The sequence below is a fragment of the Aquarana catesbeiana genome, linkage group LG03 (genome assembly GCF_042186555.1).
Source record: "Aquarana catesbeiana isolate 2022-GZ linkage group LG03, ASM4218655v1, whole genome shotgun sequence".
NCBI lineage: Eukaryota > Metazoa > Chordata > Amphibia > Anura > Ranidae > Aquarana > Aquarana catesbeiana.
The window spans coordinates 342,614,144-342,637,931 of NC_133326.1; the positions used below are offsets into that span (position 1 = coordinate 342,614,144).

Genomic DNA, 23,788 nt, shown 5'->3' on the forward strand with positions numbered 1-23,788 from the left:
TATGGCAGACCACTGTGTGAGCATAAATAGATTCTCAATGCTGGGCTGTCACGGTAGATCATCTCGTCTGAAGGTTGGTGTGCTCTTGTGAGTGGTGCAGAGATGTGCCTCTCTCTTCCCCATATCCTTTGTACCATTCGTATTCTCCTTTTCCTCCCTTGTCTCTCCCTCCCTCACCCCTCCTGGCTTCTAACCTTCAGCGTTTTGATCTTATCCACCATTGTATTTTACAGACTATCATGTCACTCTGGGACCTTATACATCAAGCGTCAGCTTTGCTGCATCCCTAACTTTAAGTGTCAATTGTTTTACTCCGGGAGTAACTTTAATCTCATTATTACTGTTACATACCGTACTTTGGTATATCCAGCCCATACATTTACAATTGGTCAGCTAAATATCTGGTGAGTTATAGCGTCCTTTTATGTCTTTACACAACGTTATCTTTTTGATCAATTGTATGTTTCGTGGAATTCTTGTGGCACTTCTTCTCCCCCCCCCCCTCCCCTCCTCGTCTGTTCCCATCCCTCCCATCCTTCCCCCCTTTTCCTTCCCTTCCTTACTTTCCTTCCCTTCACTCCTACCCCCCTATTCCCTCCCTCCTCCCCCCTTTCCCACCCCTTTTCCCTCCCACCCTTTTCCTGCCCTCCCTCCCCTCCCCTTTTTTCCCCCTGACCCCCCCACCACCCCCTTCCCTTATTCCTTCGTCCTCCCTTCTCCCCTTCCCTAATCCTCACGCCATCACTCTTTTACCCCCTCACTCAGTTCACTACCCTATCACACCTGGGTGTGCACCCCAAAACATCTGTAGTTTCCATATTTTTATTCTTTATTATCCATCAATCAGATTCTGTTTCTACAATCCCCCGTGTCCGCCGTGGGGGGATTTGTTTGGGTCCTGCCGTTTCACTGACTCCGTCTGAGTGGGTGAGCTAGTCTTCTACTTTGATATAATTTAATGTATCATGTTGTTTTAACATTATTTTGCTGTATTTTCCATATTGTTATAAAAATATTAATTGTTTTATAGACCACCCCTCCTGAAGAAGCGTTTTTTACCGCAAAACTGGTTGATGAATCTCATGTATACCCCTCCCCAACAGAAACTTTACGGGTAGTAATCTTGTTAATTGTGGTGTATACAACTGTTTTTAATATTGTCTGTATATTTTTGTACTTTTGTAATGTATTCATTAAAATGTATATATTTTATGATTTATCAACTGTGATTTATTACCAATTCCCGAGATAGTCCAACTCCAATTTTCAGGCGTGTACGCGCGAGTAGGCAAAAGTAGCAGCAATTGCCTCCGTGCCTCCACTCCTCTATCCTTTCATTTCAAACCTGGATGATGGCACTTCTACTTGGTATATATTAATGTTTAATTTGAGGCTATACTCACTAATTACTTTAAACAATTAATACAGATGAATACATACAGTAACGGTTACACACCAGGAAAAAAGTAACGTAATATGGATGCAATAAAATGTGTCACGTAAAGCTAGTGTAACAGCTGGGAAAATCACTCCTTTTACAGATCAAGAAATACAAGCGACAGTTCATGTCAATTTTCATTTATCAGTAGTTTGCTTCAGACACTAGGAAATGTCAAACAGATGGTGCAAAGATGGTTTCTAAGACGGGCACAAATATTGTTCTTGATGCTATATATACTAGGCAGTTGCACAGAAGCAGATTATAATATCAGCTGTTGGGAAATCACATTGAGTCACATTCTTTAAATTGCCATCTAGGAGATTCCTTCCGGGTTTATATACAAGTTTAGGTGGATTCTCATGGACAATGCTTAGTGTTACAAGAGTTTATGGAATGGAAAGGAGAATGTGGGTGGAATCTTGATCCTCCATGAACAATTGCAAAGCTTGAGATGCCTAATATTAAAATACAGACATGTGGCAATTCTGCTATCCTACAAAACTTTGCTTGGGACTTTCTTACTTCTCAAGGCCCCCTTAAGCTGAAACAAGTGGAGCACTCACCCCAGAGAGCATCCCCCTTGCATCAGGGTCCCCAGAGAGCCCCCCACTTACATCAGGGTCCCCAGAAAGCCTCTCCTCCCCTCTGGGACCCCTGCAGAGACTCGGCGATATGGGCCCCAGATTCGGGGCTATAGCCCCAAAAGCAACCCCCTAGCAATGCCACTGCTCCGAAACTATATACAAACAGGAGGACACTCTTTACTATAGCTGAACTTCAGAAGCAAATATCTTCTGCCAGACTCAGAACAAAATCCACTGTGAAAGATTGAAAAGAATAGTTCTCCCACAATGACAATGAAAAAAGGCTGATTGCCCAGGCTTACCAAACAGTGTTTCACAAACTAGAGTGGACTGGTTCGTATATATCTCTCAGGGGAGGAACTGCTGAACCCAGCAATCCCAATAGTGCTCAGTCCCAAAAGCTGGAGCCAAAAAAGTTAAGCCAGGGAATGAGACTCTATGAGGCTGGCTTCTTTACTAAGGAACAGTTCTCTGCTAACAGGCACAAAATCACCCAGATCAGATGTGTACTCACAAATGTCCTTTAGGTAATTGGATGCCTCCTTCCAGTACCACAGATATATCCCAGTGAGGAAGAGATTTACCAAACTCATAACACTCTCCAGAGCTCCTCTGATGGAATGATTGAGCAGAGATCCAAGTAGATCCAAAGCAGGGCTGAAGTATAGGCCTCCCCAGCTAGCCCTAGCTGGGACCGCGATGAACAGTGGCTTGGCAAAAGTATTAGGGCTCATTTACACTTGCTTCAACTTCAACACATATTAAAGTGCCTACCACTTCAACTTGCTTTTTTGATGTGTTTTTGATGCTTCGTTAATGCGCCGATGATGCTTTAATAGCACTTTTTTGAAGCTTTTATGAATCTTGGCAAATTCATTTTAAATGGGCCCAGTAGAACCACAGCTCAGTAGTACCCCCAGTCAGCAGATCCCCAGCTCATCAGTACCCCTGTTCAGCAGATCACTAGCTCATTGTATCCTCGTTCAGCAGATCATCAGCTTATTAGTACTCTTGATCAGCAGTTCACCTGCTCAGTAGTATTCCTAGCTCTGCTATTGTCCCACTCAGTAGTAATCCCCAGCTCTGCTGATCTTCTGGTTTGCTGTTCCTCCTCTCTCACTGGTCCCCGTTAACCTCCCTCTACATTGCTCCCACGCTACGCAGCACGTGTCACATTACTAGTTACTCCTGCTCTGGTTCCCCCAGCTCTACTGATCCTCTGCCACTCAGTTCTCTCACTCTGGTTGTAGGCAGCTGTAGTGCAGGGCAGCCTAGTTGGCTGCAAGAGGTAGTGGGTTAGCAAGTGTAAATTCTCACTTTCCAGCCTATTTGATATGTTTATGTGTACAAATGTTCAGACCTGTTTGGCCTCTATATTTGTCTCCAGCACCATTTTGGAGAAGCCTGGTGTCCCGATAGGACAAGATTTGGTCGGCCATTTTTGGGTGGATACTTTAGATAAGAAAGCCCAGCCACGTTTAGTTCAGTTCACGTGTGTGTATAGACAGGGTTAGTGAACCCGCTTGTCAGGGAAAGTTAGGAGAAAATAGGGAAAGTGTTCCGGCCTGTGAGGGATAGCTCAGGGTTCCTATGGAGTCCTGTTTCAGCGATCCTGGTCGGATGAAAGACTCCCCATTGCGGATAATAAATCCAGTGTCCTCGCTGTGAGGGAGGGACAAGCGGATCAGATGCCTATATCCATCTGCTGAAGGAATACCATTGTACAGGGTAATGTGTGTGAATATCAGCCTCTACAGATACGCACCATGTGCTTGGGTTTATACTGTGTTAGTCAGTGGAAAGTGCCTATAGTGCTGACGAATACAATTATCGCTTACATCAGAAGTGACTGTGCTGTGTATCTGTGCCTCCATGCTTGGAGTGAAACTACGTGCCTTACTACTGTAAATACTCTTTTTACTACCGTCTCTCCGGTAATAAACGTTGCCTGGTTTATAAAGTCAGTACGTGTGATTCCCTCTGTGATAACGCTACACTCTACCCCTGCTTACATGGTTCCCACTCATTTCTCTCACTCTGGTTCCCACTCACTTTCTGCTATAGCATTCGCATGTTGCAAACCATGTGTGCTCCGCTTTTGTCTGGACCCTACACCAGACATTTCCAGAATATATACACATGAACCCAAAGTGACTGCTGATGACATCTTTCTGAGAGCCAACTGTTATCGTACAATATCAGAAACACTATAAAATTTCATGGAAAGCCTTCCCAGAATGGTCAGGTGTCCACAATCCTTTAACTATATAGTTTATGAGCTACAAATAGTATAGTTTATATATATGTTACGTTGCTACTGTTATCCAGTGAAAAGGGAGACAGAATACACAGACAGATTATCCTTTTTTATAGCATATAGAAATATTGCATTTATTTCCAATATATTATTTTTCTCAGTAGTACACATATTTTGAAATTAAAAGTCCATCAGTGGCTTTAAATCTGGATGGAAATGTTAACTTTTTGGTTTCCCATTGCTTCCTGGGATATCTCATACCTGCAATACCTCCAAAACAAAGCGAAGCTAAAGCTGAATAAAAGCCTCTTAAGCATGTGTAAACAAGCCCTTAGAGTATCAAAGGTATAACTAAAACCTAGCATTCCCAATTATTTTATTTAAAGCTGAACTCCAGGCTCAAAAGTTTTCGCTGAAACAACAATAGCAACAAGGAACCTATTATAATTCATCTCAATCCTTGTCACTGTCACATTTGCTGAGATTTTTGATTGCCATGTTAAATGCTGAGCAAAATGTAGACAAAAGCATGTGAAATAAAAGAAATGAATATACTAAATACTGTTATTACATGTTGAGTGGCCCATTTACGTGTAGTGAGTGAATGCACATGACTTAGCAAGCATTATGTCGGGTGTCAACATGAGCCGCGTTAAGACAGTCCTTTGATTTCCAATGCGCCAAATGTTCCCGCCTGCTGTAAAACCCTGTTTGTATTGCTTCTTTGTGTGAAATACCTGATGTTCCTGCCAGTCCCTCTGTTTTCCTGTTAAATACTAACCACACTAGGCATGAGAGCACAGCGCAGTCAGTTCTTTAGCTGTGTTGGGAACTCTGTGCTCTCCTCCAATGATCAGAATTCTGCTGACATGCCCCCCCCTCCCATTCACTGGGAAGATTAGCATGCTGCTGTTTCTCCACCCTCACCTCTCTATGCAGCTGAGAACAGAGGGTATGTGTTCACTTATAAAAAAAGGGGGGAAAAAAGTATGTATAATGTTATTTTATATCTGTATACACAAATGGTTTACCTTTCACTTCTGTCTTAAAAGGTATGAGTTGTTTTACCATGTGAGGGTTTACATACTTTAATGTGTTGGGGTGCAATTCCCAACACACAAGTCTAAATGGGCCCTGAACCTTAAACAATTATGGGGATACAGCATTTTTTGCAGTAGTGGTTGTTTAATGACTTTGATTCATGTAGGCAAACTAGGGATCACTCTCTTGATATTTTTGAACAGTACGCTGTCTCTGGCCTAATAACCTAGTAAGGTGAAGATGGAGGGACCTGGAATGATATGTGCATGCAAAGCCAAGGTGGAATGGTTCCAAGCTGAATGATGGGCAGGAACACTGAAAATGCTTAAACATTAGGCCAATTTTTTTCAGTTTTGAATAGATTGGGGAAAATTCTGTCAGCTTTTATTTCTGTGAACCCACTGAGGAGGTTTTCCTTCACTTCCTGTCTCTGTGACACCTATACAACAAAGGAACGTTTGGTTATCACCGGTTTAGGAAGGCATAGTCAGCAATAAAAACATTGTCAGAGATTATATCTCTTTCCCGCTTTACTAAGAATGTGTTTTTGTTCTTGTCTGTCCTGATGTGAAGTGAAAAGAAATCTCTTCAACTGGGGCATGCATAACAATAAAAACCCAGTAAGGACTCTAAGCTTCTCCTCTATCCTCCAAAATGACATACGTTTTAACTAGAGTTGGGCTTTAACCCTTGACTTTCATTGATGAGTCCCACATGTCATAGTATTCAAAGGGTTGAAACAAGCTCACAGCTGCACCACAAAAAAGTTGTTCAGTATATGGCAAGCGGAAGAGAAGAAGGAATATCCATTACTACCTCTCCTCTGCACAGAAAAAACTTGAAAGCTCTCAGCACTCAATAACTGCTCATAAAGTGTACCAGTCATTCCTGACAGAAATGTTGTCATTCATAACTTCCTGTCTCCAATTGTTTGCAGCTATCTTTGAGGAATACAGAACCCCTTACCTCCCTTTATGTTATAGATGACAAGGAGAGGTGTTTTGTAGCCTTGTCTTAGGTTGACACAGTTGCTTTTTATAATGTAGCATTGACCCCGTAAGGGGCTGCTGAGAATGACCTGGTCTCCCTTGCTAATGTACAGAGCATGCCAGACCCAGACACAGCTTCAAGCACACTGACAAATGGTGGCTTAGCCTAGGGGATGTCTTTTTGTTGATTTATTGCAAACAACGTGAATAGGAGAGAGATAGGGGTGCAGGATACTCTAAAACAGTGGTCATCAACCCTGTCCTTAGGGCCCACTAACAGGCCAGGTTTTATGTATTACCTTGGGGAGATGCAGAGTAGAATACTGCAATCACTGGGCAGAAAATTATATCACCTGTGATGTATTTCAGTTATCTTGCAGAACTGACCTGTTAGTGGGCCCTGAGGACAGGGTTGATGACCACTGCTCTAAAACATTACAAGAAATTAGCAGGAGGACCAACTATAGACTAGTGGTCTCCAAACTCCAGCCCGGAGCTGGATGCAGCCCTTTGCTTGCCTTGATCTGGCCCTTGGGGCACTATTCTGCCAGTGACATTAAGAATGGCACATAATTCCTGCCACTGACACCAACAATGGGGCACTATAATGAGAAGAAAAGGAGTTTAGGGACTTTAAATGAGGCAGGAACCAAAGGGGTAACTGCCTCCATCCCTGTCATTGATTAAAATTGAGAGCAAGTGGTGGGACTTTATATGAAGCACACATCAGCACAAAAGGAAGTCAAGTGACTGGGAAATACTGTTTATTCATGTTGTATAATCTAACATACAACTAAATGGGTATATAACCTCCAAAAGCATTTGATCATTTACAACATAAGTTACATAGTAGTCCGCAATCATTGAAACAGTTGTAGAACAGACAATGGATACATATTATAAACATAGATAAGTTAAAACCAAAACAAAACTAAATATATCAAAAAAATATAAAAAGGGGGGAGAAAAAATAAACAAAGTTAAAAAAGAAAAAAGAAAAAGAAATAAACATAGTTCATATACTGAATGATTATAAACATGAATAAAACCTTAGAGAATATAGATTGGTCAATGGTAGAATAATAGTAAAGTGTAAGGCTTGACGCGTTTCGCTGCCTTATAGCCGCTCATCAGAAACATAAACCATGGAAAATATCTAAAAACAAAAAATATTAGTTCAAAATGGTCAAAAGGATAATGGATTTAAATTAGGCAAATAAAAGAAAAAAATGTATATAAAGGTTTGTTACCAGGTTGCATATAAAACTTACATCTGCATCTGCACAGCGGCAGTGCGACATCGAAAGTTGACAAGAAATCGCAAGGTCTCATCTCCGGGCACCGCGGTTGCGAAAGGGGCGCTAGCAACCAGCACAGACAATTCGTGGGCCATGTGTGTGAATGGACAACCCTTGTGAAGGGGAGAAGAAATGAGCCTGATGGAAAACCTATGATGCAAGAAAAATGCATGAAAAAAAAGTGACTAATGTAGAATGAATATGAGATACAACCGTCTGTCACATTAAACAAACAAATGTGAAAAGACACATAATATCAAAGCGGCGCTCCTGTCAAATTGCTGAGAATTGACACAATTGCATATAGGGTAAATGCACATAAAGTCGCTAAACATTAAATCACAGATCTGACAAGTGCTGAGAATTGACACAATTGCATATAGGGTAAATGCACATAAAGTCGCTAAACATTAAAGCGCAGATCTGACAAGTTCTGAGAATTGACACAATTGCATATGGGATAAATGCACATAAAGTCGCTAAACATTAAATCGCAGATCTGACAAGTGGATAAACGTGAAGGTAAAGTTCATGGCTAGCTTCATAAGTGAAAGAAGTGGAGATGGTCGGATAGTGCACCAATCACCGTATTGAAACCCATGCTCCACACGCCCCTCCGGGGTTCAAACTCACCACAAAGTTGCAGATAATAAGCAATCACGATCTCCCACTGATTTACTGCTGGGCCGGCTTGGAAATCCACATCATCAGCGTATATAAGGAAAAAGTTGTTACTTTATTTTGTCATTTTGTGACTAATGTAGAATGTAAATTATATAAATGTGAAAATAATGAGTGAGGTGAACAGTGAGTGATAAAGGGTGTAAAGAGAAAAAAAAATGCTAACTTATAGAAAAATAAAACAGAAACACAGGGGGTGATAGTGAATAAATACCTGTGAATTATAGATGAAATGTGCTCAAATGGGACTCCTCAAATGGGACTCCCATTTTCCTGAAGACATGCACATGAGCAGGAAATGCATAGAAAACGAAGCTTGAGACACTTGATACAGGAGCTCTCACTTCCACTTCCAGCTGAGACGCACGCCGCGCTTCCTGGTTCACAATCCTAGTGACGGACCGGCCCCTGCCTCATCCCCCAGCTGAGCTGCTATCTGTTGTACTGTACAAGGCATGTAAGTGCTTTTTAATGCTTTTTAAGTGCTTTTTAAATAAAAGACAGTATTACACTATATTGCCTCCTTGTGGCTCGTTCATGGGGGAGCCAGTCTTTACAGATATAAGGATAAGAAGTGTTGGAGTTGCACTCTAAGGTGTAAGATTTTGAGGATTACCATTCACCATCTATTCAATGAAGTTTGATCGATATTTGATCGATATTGATCGATATTGAAAACGATCGATTGGAGTTGCATTTGGCTTGGAGGACCCTGTTTTAACTGATGAAGTTTCCCCTATACTATATGCCTGGTGGTCACTTTGTGGCCAGAGATATCTGGTGAGCAGATTTATGTGTCACTTCGGGTGAAGTACTGTTTTACAAGAAATAAGCACACTGCACTTTAGGAATGCACGGTGTTGGAGACACAGTATACACAGATGAAATATACCAAAATATTAATTTATTCATATTAATATAGATGTTGGACCGTTTTGGCATTATTTTTATGGTATATGTGTTGTTATAAATACCACACTCACACTTTATGGGTGATGTTATGTATATATATGGTTTTGCGCCCAATTTTTCATTATTTATGCTTTATTCATTTTTACAAATTTTTGGTGCGGCCTCACAATATTGTTTTGTATATAATTTTTTCTGGCGCCGTTTCTCATTTTATTTTTCACATTCATATATAACACCTGTACGGCAGGAATTGTGCGTCAGCAGGGCAGGTGGGCATGGACCCCCAGCCTCTACATATATGTGTTGCAGTTTTGTTCTTCGGTGGCCCCAAAACTAAAGCTGCTCACGGTTAAGTACCAACGATCGAGAGCAGATAGGATGGGCTTCTGATAATATCAGCACTGTGCAATCAATCACAGTACCACATAATCAGGTGCCTCCTACTGGCCCAGGGCATCACAGACCAGGAGACAGGCCCCTGCCAGTGTAGAGGGGTTAAAAAAAAGAAATAAAATTGCATCTGAAAAAGTACATGTGATTCTTTTGAGCTTCAACCTTCAAACATTTTTTGCCCTATCAGTGCTGCACCTTGTCAGGGATAGATTCCACCCACTTATGTACATTGAGGGGCTCCAGGGTGTCAGTACTGAGTGGAGAAAATGGATTTTGCAGATATGCCCTGGTTCTGGAGTCCAAAGGCTTTGTAGAGAAGCCTTTAACCCTGTGCCCCTATTTTACTGGAGACCAGCATGCTGACTGTACATGTACATGTCCTTTTAAGATAGGGTCTGTTTATGGTTCAGGACTCTTCCATTGGAGACAAGTGTACCTGTATGTGTTTTTTCATGTTCTGGCCTCAAGGAGAGGCAATCTAATCAGACTAAAAGAGAGGTAAAGTGTCAGTAAACCCACATCATTAAAAAACTATCAATAAATACTATTCATACTCATTCAGTCACTATGAGATTCATTTTCTGTATTCTGCAAAAAACCTAGTTGATCCTGCTGTTCTCTGTCTCCTCTCCCCTCTGTCCAAGTCCCCAATGCAACTAAAGGTTTTGCAGAGCAGTGCTGGAAACTCTGCACATGCTCAGTTTTCCTGAGCATTTCCTCCCTATAACATTTGAGCAGCCCATGTGACTATAGCGTTACACATGTGGGCGTATACACTCTGTAATGTCAGGAACCATGAATCAGACTGAGACAGAAGTACAATTAAATCACACTTGTTTAATAATAATAATAAAAAAAGGTAAACAGAGAAAATGTAGTCAAAACATAGCCAGAGTTCAGGAACCGGAACAGATAGTCAGACAAGCCAAAACCTCAGGAAGCCAGAGCTGCACATAGTAAAACAGCAAGCAGGATCTGGAGCCAGAAGGAATGTCAGCCAAGCAAGTATTTAACAGGAACACAGGAGAGTGTCTCTAGAGATGTGACCAAGGTGAAGGCAGAGATCATCTGGACTGGAAGACTTAAGTAGGCAGGACTGACGAGCAGGATATCATCAACAGGTGAGTCACTGTGGAGCAATAGGAGCTGGCAATTAGCTGACAGCTGAGCGGCCAGCTTTGAGATGAAAGGGCTGAGCCCAGCCCTGACAGTACCCCCTCCTCAATGACCCCTCCCCCACGGAGGACCACCAGGCTTGAGGGGAAAATATCTATGGAAATCACGGAGGAGGACAGGGGCATGTACACCCTAGTATGAGACCCAAGAGCGATCCTCTGGATCATACCCTTTCTAATGCACCAGGTACTATATGCCCACGGAACCTACAGGAGTCAGCAATGGACTGTATTTCATACTCCTCATGATTCTCAACCTGTACAGGGTGAGAACGGGGCACCAAGGTGGTAAAGTGGTTGCAGACCGAAGGTTTTAATAAGGAGATATGAAATACATTCGAGATACACATATTAGATGGAAGGTCTAATGCGTAAGCCACTGGGTTAATCCTGCAAAGAATACGGAAAGGGCCAATAAACTGAGGTGGGAACTTCAGAGAGGGAACATGAAGTCGGAGGTTGCAAGATGACAGCCAGACCCTGTCCCCAACCTGGTAGGAAGGCACAGGCAGGCATCTGCGGTCAGCATGGAGTCTGTACCTATCATTAGCATGTCGCAAAGCCTCCTGGACTTGTGCCCAATTGGAACGAAGACCACAGAGATGCTCCTCTAACGCGGGAATACTCTGCGGAACAAATGAGTCAGGCAACATGGAAGGTTGGAAACCATAGGTCGCCAAAAACAGGGACAATCAGGAAGCAGAATTCAAGGCACTATTGTGAGCAAACTCCGTCCATGTAGGAATTGCTCCAAGGACTGATTAGCTCGTTCTGCGGCCCCATTAGACTGCGAGTGATACGCAGAGGAGAAAGCAAGCTGAATTTCCAACTGTGCACAAAAGGATCGCCAGAATCGGGACACAAACTAACTACCCTGTCCAGGACAATCACCTTGGGTGGCCCATGTAAGTGAAAGATCTCCCGAGCAAAAATGGAAGCCAGTTCCTTAGAAGTGGGCAACTTCTTTAGTGGAATACAATGGGACAGTTTCGAGAACCGGTCAACCACCATAAGGGTAGCTGTGTTGCCCAGGAGGAATCACAGGAACCAGAACCGACTCCATCTTGGAAGTGGAGGAAAATTGTTGTGACAAAGCGTCAGCCCTTACATTCTTAGTGCCGGGTAAGAATGAGACAATGTAATTGAAACTAGACAAGAAAAGAGCCCATTGCACCCTTCTGGGAGAGAAGCATTTAGCCTCAGACAAGAATGTGGGATTCATATGGTCAGTAGGATTGAGAACCAGCACAGTGGTACATTCTTTCAGGGCTAAAATGATCACTAAAAGCTCTCTGTCACAAATCTCGTAATTGCACTCCGCAGGTGACAATTTCCTGGAAAAGTAGCCATAAGCATCCATAGCGCTCTCAGAAGTAGGACGTTGAGACAGAACTCCAGTCTCAGAAGCATCAACCTCAAGGATAAAAGGTAACGTAGGATCAGGATGTGCCAACACACGTTGAGACAAAACTCCAGTCTCAGAAGCATCAACCTCAAGGATAAAAGGTAACGTAGGATCAGGATGTGCAAACACAGGAGCAGAAGCAAAGGCAGTCTTGAGACTCTCAAAGGGCTTAATAGACTCTGGAGACCAACTCTGTGGGTTACCGTCCTTTCTGGTCATATCAGTCAGGGGCTTGACCAGAGACAAGAAGTTACGAATAAACTTCTGATAATAGTTGGCAAAGCCAAGAAAACACTGCAGAGGATGTAAACCCACGGGTCGGGGCCACTGTAGGACTGCTGAAAGTTTCTCTGGGTCCATCGAAAAACCAGCAGTGGAAATGACATGACAAGCCCAGGGAGTTAACCTATTCACGATGGAATTCGCACTTCTCCAATTTACAATAGAGATTGTTCTCTCTTAGTTTCTGAAGCACACGACAGACATCTGTGTGGTGGTTCTCCAGGCACTTGGAAAATATGAGGATATCGTTGAGATAAACCACCACACATAACTGCAACAAGTCTCGGAACACATTGTTAATACATTCCTGGAAAACTTCTGGGGTGTTGCAACGCTTCTGCAGTCTTTCAGCAGTTCATCAACAATGTCCTCCGAGATATGTTGCAGCAATGTCTGGTGGTTTATCTCAACGATATTCTCATATATTCTAAATCCCTAGAGAGCCACCACACAGATGTCTCGCGTGTGCTACAGAGGTTGAAAGATAATAACCTGTATTGTAAGTTGGAGAAATGCAAGTTCCATCATGAACAGGTTCAATTTCTGGGTTATGACATTTCTACTGCCAATTTTTCGATGGACCCAGAGAAATTATCTGCAGTTCTACAGTAGACACGACCCGTAGGTCTACGTCCGTTACAATGTTTTCTTGGATTGTTTTTTTTTTTTTTTTTTTATCATTAAAATAATTACAGTGCCATCATTCACATACAGAAATAGAAGACACAACGAAAACTAAACAGCATTGTTTAGTATCACTTTAAGACATTGTGAGTCTTTGGGGAAACTCAGGGACTACACAGTCTGGATAACCAGGAGGCTGGAAAATTTACATATGACGTTGTGATACTGAATACCCCTGCCAGGGTAACCTACTGTCAGGGCCAGACTTACTATTAGGCTTGATTGGGCTCAAGCCCATGGGCCCCTCCCAATAGGGAAGAAAGACGGCTACAGCGCGGACGCCAATTGCCGGGAGTGTGTCCCTGGACGTCCTCCTGTTTACTTCCCTTCTGCGCGCTGCCACGGGCACGCATCGGGGAAGCTCTGTGTTGTCCGTGTCCCTAGGACACAGCCAATCACAGATCGTGCTAAATGGCCAATCACAGCAGCCATTTAGCACTCGATCGGAGTGTCCAATGGGAGGTGATCTCATATGTAAACATATGAGATCATCTCTCATCGCCGGTTCTCCCTCCTCACACGCGGTCTCTGCTGCTCCATGCTGCAGAGGTGAGTGAACACTCACACTAGTTACAGTTACACTACACAACATAATGCCATCTGTCCCCAGTGCCACCTATCAGTGCCAAATGTCCCCATCACCATCTGTCCCCAGTGCCACCTATCAGTGCCTAAATGTCCCCATCGCTATCTGTCCCCAGTGCTACCTATCAGTGCCAAATGTCCCCATCGCCATCTGTCCCCAGTGCCACCTGCCTCCAGTGCCACCTGCCCCCAGTGCCACCTGTCACCCGTGCCACCTGTCAATGTCACGTGTCATCAGTGCCACGTATCAGTGCCATCTGTCATCAGTGCCACCTGTCAGTGTGATGTGCCATCTGTTATCAGTGTAACGTGTCATCTGTGCCACGTATTAGTGCCATCTGTCATCAGTGCCATGTATTAGTACCATCTGTCATTAGTGCCATGTGTCATCAGTGCCACGTATTAGTGCCATCTGTCATCAGTGCCATGTGTCATCAGTGCCACATATCAGTGTCATCTGTCATCAGTGCCACGTGTCATCAGTGCCATGTATTAGTGCCATCTGTCATCAGTGCCACGTATTAGTGCCATTTTTCATCAGTGACATGTGTCATCAGTGCCACAAATTAGTGCCATCTGTCATCAGTTCCACGTGTCATCAGTGCCACATATTAGTGTCATTTGTCATCAGTGTCATGTTTTTCAAGCTTCAATCAGTGGTCATATAAATAGATTATTAAGTTTTTTTAACATGTAACACTGTCTACGGTACCAGTCAACATTTTGTTCTATTTAAAGTAATGTATAGAAGGTAAGGCCCGAAAGTGACTCAAGCCCAGGGGCCCCCACCATCCTAAGTCCTGCCCTGCCTACTGTGTGAGTTTTTGAACTTTACTTTTGAATAAAAGTGGGCAAAAAGCCCTGCAATGTACTTTACTGGCTGCAGGCACTACACTTGAGTGAACCCTCATGGGCCCAATAGACTTCAGTGGGCACATCTGAAAAACATGTGAACACTCATCGTGAACACATATTGTGTGTTTCTTTTTTTAATAACTAGCTCTCCATTGGTTAAAAATTATTTTAAAAAATGCTCAAGCCTTAGACACACGTAAAAACGCCTATACAAACACTAAAAAAAAAAAAAAAAAAAAAAAAAGAAATAAAGACGCTCAGCTCAAGTGTGAATGCAGTCGTACTGTTACCATCGGTGTATTCTATTTACACCTTATGATAATGTCAGAATTTGTGGAATGAAGGTGGAACATTTACTTACAATGTGACTACCAGTATTGTTTGGTAGTAAAATGGAACAGCTTGCATTCGATAGACTGTGGCTCACATAAGTACCTTGTGAGAATGAGTCTTGTAGCTTCATGTATAAAGAGTAGGAGGGGAATAACGCAAAGTATTTGCTCTGGGTAGGTGCATATCTAAGGCACAGCCAGTGATTCATAGATTCTCTATGTGTAAACCTGACACACTTGTCATATGTGTGGAATGGTGAGTCTGTGTCATAAAAATGCTGCGTTGCTGATTTTCAAGTAGGGTGTGTCCCAACCAGAGGGGTGCATCAGATTGCTATCTTAAGTATGCGAAAGAGATTTAAATTTACTGTAGTGAGATTATTAAAGGCATTGTACACTTTCAAATGTTTTTGTTGGGCATTAGTATACAGTAGTTTTATTCCCTGTGTTGTTTGTTTGTTTTATCTTATAATACCAGAGCAGATCTCTGCTCGGTTACATGCTTTTGAAGGCAGGGGAGACACTGGGGTCTATTAGACCTCCAATGTCTTCGTAAAGAGTACCTGTCACCTGCCCAATGTCACATGGGGGTTTATTACTCTCCTGTGATAGTAATAAAGTTAAATAAAAAAAAAAAGTTAAAAAAATAAAATGATAAAAAATTTAACCATAACCCCTGCTGCCCTGCATGCCCCCAAATATATTCACAAGCACAGGGTGTGTATGTAAATTGCGATTACATCATATATACATGTATACATATATATCAGTGCGAATGTCAGAGTGAGAGCAATAATTTTAGCACCAGAGCTCTCAGTTAATTTTAACTTGATGAGCAGCTAAGGCTTTTAAAGCATCACCTATGGATATTTATATTTATGGGTACAGTATTTTTTTTTTTACAAAATCACAGGCAAACGGAACTTGACATGTTTGGTATCCATTTACTTGATGCAACCCTATCTTTTATATTTTACTAAAGAAATAGAATTTTTTCTAACGTGTGTTTTCACTGAAATTTATTTCATTTCCTGAAATTATGGCAGTTGTGTAAATATCGTGCAACATAAATAAAAGCAACAACTGTCTTTTTATTCTACAGGTCATTTGCTTTAAGAAAATATATAAAGTTCTGGGGGTTTTAGGTAAATTTATAGCCAAAAATGCAGATTTTACATGTGTGTAATGAAAAAAATATTGTTCTAGTGCCAAAGTGGTGAAAGCAGAACTACCACAAACCAAAAACACAATTTAATTACTTTTTAATATTCAAAGCAAACTCCCTCATCCATCCATTTTGATAAACACCCTCTAGCATTTCTGGCCATGGCTATCTTGAGTAAGGGCAGATGATTACTTTAACAATTACTTCCTGTACTCCATCCGCTTTTAGTTCAGACATGCAGGCAGGAGGGTGCGCTTAGCTGAGAAAACCCCTCCTCCCTTCCTAAAGACTCCTGGGATGTGGGACATTATTTTGCCTAGGCCTGGAAACCAGTAAGTAACCGAAGAAATGTAAAAAAGTTTGAAACACTTTACTATCTATTTACTAATGCTAGCAGCATAAGGATTAAAAATAGTCAATATTGATTGAGAGAGTGAATTTCCACCTAAAGACAAGTACACTTACCTATGTCCACGCTGCCTTTCCTTCTTGTGGATTCCTTTTTAGGTTGTCTCTATCCAGCCAGTGTTCTTGCTCCTGTACCACCACTTTGTTGACTGAAAGACTGAAAATACATTTTAAGGGCACCCTGACTGGAAAAAGGTTCAAAAACACTGGTCTAGAGGACGGTGTGCAGTACATGTAAAGTGGGTTACTTGATCTGCCTACAGGATGATTTGCTGCAGCGTCAGGAACACAGAGAGACTAATTTAGTGACATCACAAAGACTAAGCTGACATCGCTAAGCCTCACACGGAGAGTGTGAGGCATTGAGTCATCAACTTGGTGGTGAGAGGCCAATGGCCACAACCTTCTGCCCACTATTTAAGGAGACAGTATCACTTGTTTCAGACACTGATTGGGCACCTTCTTCCGGGTTTGTGGGACACACATTTGAGCACTCCAATATCCAATTTGGGCCTCCACATACAGCGGGGGTTGGACAGGCACTATGGACCTCTGATTCTTCTGATTACCTTTAGTTAGGACCCCCTTAGTATAGGGCTTAGGGGCAAAAATATTGTTCCACTGTTATTTTTGGAGTTACATATTACTCTGCAACTGTTCTTGTATACTTGTTAGAGTGTCTACTGTTGCTTTCCCATTCTTTTGGTTATTGTTTTAGTGTGTTGCAACAATAAATATTCACTCTTCAGATTTGGTGTGTCGCAGAGTATGGTGCTACCCACTGGGAACTGGGAACAGGGGACCCGAGAAACAGTAGCTCCTTCGGGGGTAAGCACTACATCCATTACACTCATCTGTTTTTTTTGTTTTTTTTTAAGAAGTCTTTCCTCAAGATCTCTGAGAAGGTTTTTTTCGTTTATTGCTATACAGCACATGGGCAAGATAAAGCACATGACATCATGCACTCTATCTCGTACATGTCCCAGGGGACATCTGTGCCATTGGAGCTATGTCATTAGTGTCCTCAAGGTAACAAGGAAGTGGACACACAAGAAGTAAACCAAAAACTGTTTTTTATTTTTTTTTAATTAGTGTCAGATGATTTCACATCAGCATTGAAACAGTGAAATTTAGTAAAAGGGGGGATGTCCTCTTTAACAAATCAAGTGATGCAGACATCCCTGCCAGACATCACAGTTAGATCCTGGATTTGTAGATGATATGGAAGCAAAGAAATACAGACTCATCCAGAACCACACCAGTCTGTGAATGGACAAAAAAGAACAGGCAAAATATTGATGAGGTCACCCCTATGTTTTTTTCTCCTTAAAAAATGTTCCCTCTGCTTGACTCACAGCACCATGAAAAGTGTAAAAATCCTTGAAGGGCTCAAAGTGTTAACTCTCCCTCTTTTAGTCTAAGTGATGAGGTGTAGGGAATTAGAGGAGGCTAATCTCAGGACAGGTTATAGCGGAGGTCCACCCTAAAATTAAAAATGACATTAACATGCTACAGAAAAAATATTTTAAAAATTTGAAAAAAAAAAAATTACATACCAGAAATGCCTATTGCTAGGCAGTCTTCCCAATCTGCCTCTTCCTATACCACGGCGCTTCTATTTCACTTCCTCCTCCTCCTCGGTGAGCTGCCCCGTTGTCTTCTGGGACATGTGTATGTCCCAGAAAACCACAGGGACATTCACAAAGCGCTGCACGACTCGCGCATGCGCAGTAGGAAACGGGCAGTGAAGCCGCAAGGCTCCACTGCCTGCTTCCTGTAGTTAGGATGGCGGCGCCGGCACCCAATCTGATGGACGGATCGGCCTCGGGGGGCAGACATCGCGGGCTCGCTGGACAGGTAAGTACCCTTATTAAAAGTCAGCAGCTACAGTGTTTGTAGTTGCTGACTTTTTTTTTTTTTTAACGGCCGGACCTCCGCTTTCAGGATCTTATACTGGTCATAGATCATTTAATGATTTTCAAAGGAAAAACATAACTTAAAAGTGTTTTTATTTGTGTGGAGTTCAGCTTACAGGACAAACTCAGATTGGTTGCAATATGTAATTACAGTTTGCACTTCCTTGCATTTGTTCAAAAATTATAGCATTTTCTGAAATAAAAATGTACTGTTTACTTTAACATGTTTTAAAAGAGTAGAAGAATGTTTAGTTTTTTTTAGATTCATACTTACCTAGGTGGATGCAGTATCTGTCTGATGCTGCATCTGTCCCCCGGCGCCTCTAACACTGAGAACCAGGCGAACAAACAACGTTGATCACTCGGTTCTCACAGCTCCCCGAGCAGAGTTGCTGACTGTCAGTCACAGCTCTTTGCTATGCTCCCTCCACACTCACTGGAGCGCTGGGCTGTGGAGGGGCGGCCAGCTCAGGCTCTCAGTGGCTCACTGAGAGGCTGAGCCGGGTGTTGGTCCAGGGATCTGGCAGATCCAGACTCCATTGTCGTGATGACGCGGAGCCTGGACCGACTTCTGTGACGTCAGCAGAGAGCGGATTTCAGCCCGCTCTCTGCTGAAAATAGGTCACCGGAGTGCAAAACGAACTGCACTCCTGTGATCCATAGGAGAAGTACAGCCAAACGAGCTTTGGCTGTATGTCTCCTTTAACATAAAGCAGGGGTGTCAAACTCAATTTTATTGTGTGCCGCATCAGCATTATGGTTGCCCTCAAAAGGCCAATTGTATCGGTAAGACTATAAAAATTTATGCAGGGCTTTTTTTTCTCAGAGAATAAGTGCAAGAACTCAACCACACTCCCCACCGAACCGCATCAAACAGTGGGTGTGGCCAAATTGCACTAACAGTGGGAGGATCTAAAAGGGGCAATAGATACAAGTGCATTATGTACAGAGTTCAGGGATGCGCTATGTACAGAGTGCGGTTTCAGGGGTGCCCTATGGACAGAGTGCAGAGCTCTGGGGGGCGCTACGAAATAGTGCACTGTCAGGGGTGTGCCACGTACAAAGTGCAGGGTTCAGGGGTGCGCTGTGTACAGAGTGCAGGGTTAAGGAGTGCGCTACATACAGAGAGCAGGGTTTAGGGGTGTGCTATGCAGAGTATGCAGGTTCAGCTCTTTCACAGTCTGTCCACATCTCACTTCCACTCATCCTCAGCTCTGACCTCTGCAACACTCTCCCCCATCCCCCACCTATACTCACATCTCTGTCCAGAGCCCTAATTTCTCCCCCCTTCTCTAAAAACTTCTTTGCATCTCACCTACCCAAGCCCGGGCTCTAGTACCTCCTGGAAGTGATCTCACTTGAAGGTAGATGATTGGTCAGAATCTGTACAATCAGGGCACTGATGGGGATCACAATGCAGCCTACCACATCATGTCCCATCCCACACTACACCTGCATCTCCCTTGACCCCTCCATGAGTGCAAGGCAGGCAAGGACCTGTGAGAGCCACAAAGAGGAAAGCTATCCTTGCAAACACAGACCCCGTAGGGTCTGCTGAGATTTGTGGTCTGTCTGTCACCCTGCCCAGCCAGGCACACACTTTTACACTCCTCAGAGACAATAAAGCAGTCCTTGCATTTTGTTTTAGTTTGTTTTATTGTGGGATATTAAACTTGGATATGGATGGGGACCTATGAGATGCCAAAGTGATCAGAACATTGCAATTTGGGACTATATATACATCTGGTATATACATCACTCCATTTCTCTTCCTGCACATCGCTTCCTCTCTAATCTTTTCCAGACAAGCTAGCACTGATTTGGTAGAACTGACACTGGCTCAGCCAGGCCTAAAGCAAATGCCCTTTACAGGCAGGGACCATGGGCCCCTATGGTGAAGCAGATATAAAAGTCCCAGTGCTAGCTGTCCCTGTGGCTACTGCTCCCAGTATCACCTCTTCAGGCATTGCCAGCCCTCCTGGCTGCAGCTGCCTCACTCCACTGCCCATGACACCACCATCCTCCAGACTAACTCTGCACCCATCCCAGACAGCTCCCCAGTCCTCCTGACGATGTGCTCACTCACCAACCCTCCCGGCTGTCTCTGTGGAACTTCTGGAGACTTGCCTGGCAGTGTCCTCCCCCTGTCCTCTCTTGCTCCTCCTGTGCCTCCTGTCCAGGACACCTCCGCGTTTTCTTGGCAGGCGCCTTTAGAATACCCCAGGTGGCTCCACCTCCCCTCCAGCCTCTCTTTCTAGAAAACACTGGAACATTCTAGAAAGAAGTAAGAGGTCTTAGTGATGCCACCTGTGAGTCACCCAACCACCAGGCGAGAGATAACTAAAGAGTAAATCCAAAAAGTCTCACGCTCACAGAGTGTATGGAATCTCTCAGCTTCCGATAAATTTTGTTGTTGACACTTCTTTTAGCACTTCATGTAGCACAGATATATCATATTGCATATTGGTGACCTCAACACCTAGAAGCCATGGGTATGCAAACCTGCTGTACCAGAGTGAAGAATGAGGGCCCATTCACATCATCATAATGCAGTAATGCTAGGTTGCGGGTGGTTTGATGCGATCTATTATTTTATTTATTTATTTATTACAGGTACTTTCAAAGCACCCTCAATTTACACAGAGCTTCACATATATATATATTGTACATTCACATCAGTCTCTGCCCTAAAGAGCTTACAATCTAAAGTCCCTAACTCACATTCATACATACTAGGGCCAATTTAGACAGGAGCAAATTACCCTACCAGCATGTTTTTGGAGTGAGGGAGGAAACCTATGCAGACACAGGAAGAACATGCACACTCCAGGCAGATAGTGCATTCTGAATAGCTGTTAGATTATTATTCTAAATTCATAATTTAAGACTCATAGGAGTTATATTTATGGCAAGCTGCCAAAAATGCGACATGCATCTTTTATGGTGCTTTATGTGGATGAATAAAATGAACAGGCTGCCTTAAAGTAACACAAACAAATCACAAAGGGTGTGATTGGCCTTGAAAATTGAAATATAGCATGTAGAAATGTAAATACAAGCACATATTCCTAAGGTTAAATCCCATAATAAACAGCAGGGGGTAGTAGAACTCCACAGATGTTTCTCATATGCACTGTCAATTTATTTTGAGACTGTGCATTTGTTTTTATTTTTTATTATTGTTATTATTTTTGTCATTACACATAGACACGCACATTTTTTTACATTTTGTATTTTTATATATATTATATTATTTAATATAAATAAAGAGTTTATGGTTCATATAAAGAAAGTATTTTAATCTTTGTGTCTTGCTTCTAGAACTATCTTTTGTGCGTGCATCCAAGGTAGAAGATAGATCAACTGGATAGAAGCTGGCAAGACAATATTTTCTTCACAGGCCAATCATATTTTACATAAGAGCACTACCGCCAAGGACGCAATAGTAATAGATTACCATGTGATTACCATGACATTTTGCCAAACTGAAGTTCTTCATTTTTCCTAGGCAAAGTTTGCTTGGGTAAACAAATAATCTACTCTTCTTTATTCCCTTTTCACACTGGTGCCACTTGTCATGTGATTTGACAGTTTAAAATCGCATGACAAGTCGCACCCTATTTGTGCCTATGGAACTGTACAAATCGGTGCGACTCCGACTTGCCCTGAATTGAAAACGTTTCCTGCACTGTTTTTGGCGATTTCATGTGCAACTTGCATAGACATCTGTGCATGAAGTCGCACAGATGTTGGCAGGGCTGTCTTTATTATTGATTGGACCCTGGGCAAATATTTTCTTGCCCCCCCCCCCCCATGCAATTTCGCTCTCCATCCCAACATTCCAAAAACTGGTCCAGGCTCACTAGTTGGTTGCTGCACATCCTTACTTTTCACTGATTCGATTACTGGAGGTTACTGCACATTAATACTGCTCACACATTGGTTGCTAGAGGTTACTGAACATCTGAACATTATTACCACTCACTGATTGGTTGCTGAAAGTTTCATACTTTTGTCCATTTTTATCCTTTTAGCATCCATTTATTTACACATGCAGCAGAGAAACAATAAGTGCCATACTTACGCACCAAAAACACGTCAACAGACACAATATATATATATATATATATATAGATATATATAATAAATTACAGAAATCGCAGCTGTTCCCACACTGGCAACCACCCACAGTCAGAACACAAAACATGTAGCGAGTGTGTCGGTACAGGAACCACAGGGAAATCGCATGGTGCAAAAGCACCATGTGACTTCCCTGTGGCTACATTTAAAAAAAAAGGTGCAGGCACCTTTTTTCCCCTGAAAATGCAGGCACAGCTCCCCATACAAATAAATGGGCTGTCGTACCAAGCAGATTCAGGCCTCAAACCCACTCAAGTGTGAGCCTAGCCTTAGGATGCAGGGCAGTGTACACATGTCAGTAGTAGGTAGGGCAGTGTACAGAGGTCAGTAGTATGTAGGGCAGTGTACAGAGAAAAGTAGGGCAGAGGACAGGAGATAACAGGACAGAGGATAGGGGGTCAGTAGGGCAGAGGACAGGGGGCAACAAGACAGTGTACAGATGTCAGTGGGAGGTAGAGCAGTGTATGGAGTTTATTAGAGCAAAGGGCAGTTTGCAGGGTTTAGCAGGGCAGAGGACTGGGAGACACCAGGGCAAAAGACTGAGTGTCACAAGGGCAGAATACAGGGGGTCTAGAGGGAACAGTACAGGGGGGTCAGCATGGCACAGTAAAAGGGGTCAGGAGAGTGCAGGGCACAGTGCAGGGAGTGAGGGAAAAGTACAGGGGGGTCAGGAGGTAAGAGTATGGGGATGGGAGGGCACAGTATGGGCATCAGGAAGGCACAGTACAGGGGCTAGGAGGGCACACACCAGGGGCTGGGAGGGCACAGTATGGGCATCAGGAAGGTATAGTACGGGTGTCAGGAGGGCACAGTACAGAGTTAAGGAGAGCACAGTACAGGGGTCGGGAGGGCACAGTATGGGGGTTGAGAGGGCACAGTACAGGGGTCAAAAGGGCACAGTATGGGCGTCAGGAGGGCGCAGTACAGAGGTAAGGAGGGCACAGTACAGGCATCAGGTGGGCACAGTACAGAGGTCAGGAGAGCACAGTACAGGGGTGGGGGGCACAGTACAGGAGTGGAGAGGGCACAGTACAGGGGTGGGCACACTATGGAGGTCAGGAGAGCACAGTACAAGGGTAAGGAGGGCACACTATGGTCAAGAGGGCAGAATACAGGGGTGGGGAGGGCACAGTACATGGGTGGGCACAGTACAGGAGTGGGAAGGACACATTACGGAGGTCAAGAGGGCACAGTATAGGGGTGGGGAGGGCACAGTATGGGGACTGGGAGGAAACACATGGGGTC

General features: G+C 43.2%; 1 long non-coding RNA gene across 1 annotated transcript; it reads right to left on the reverse strand.

Moving 5' to 3' along the window:
* Positions 1-7,062: 7,062 nt before the first annotated feature.
* LOC141134553 (uncharacterized) lies at positions 7,063-15,080 on the reverse strand. Its single transcript, XR_012243200.1, has 3 exons — positions 14,944-15,080; positions 7,584-7,760; positions 7,063-7,468 (listed from the first exon to the last, which is right to left on the reverse strand). It is a non-coding gene; the product is annotated as an uncharacterized lncRNA (long non-coding RNA).
* Between the last annotated feature and the right edge of the window lie 8,708 nt (positions 15,081-23,788).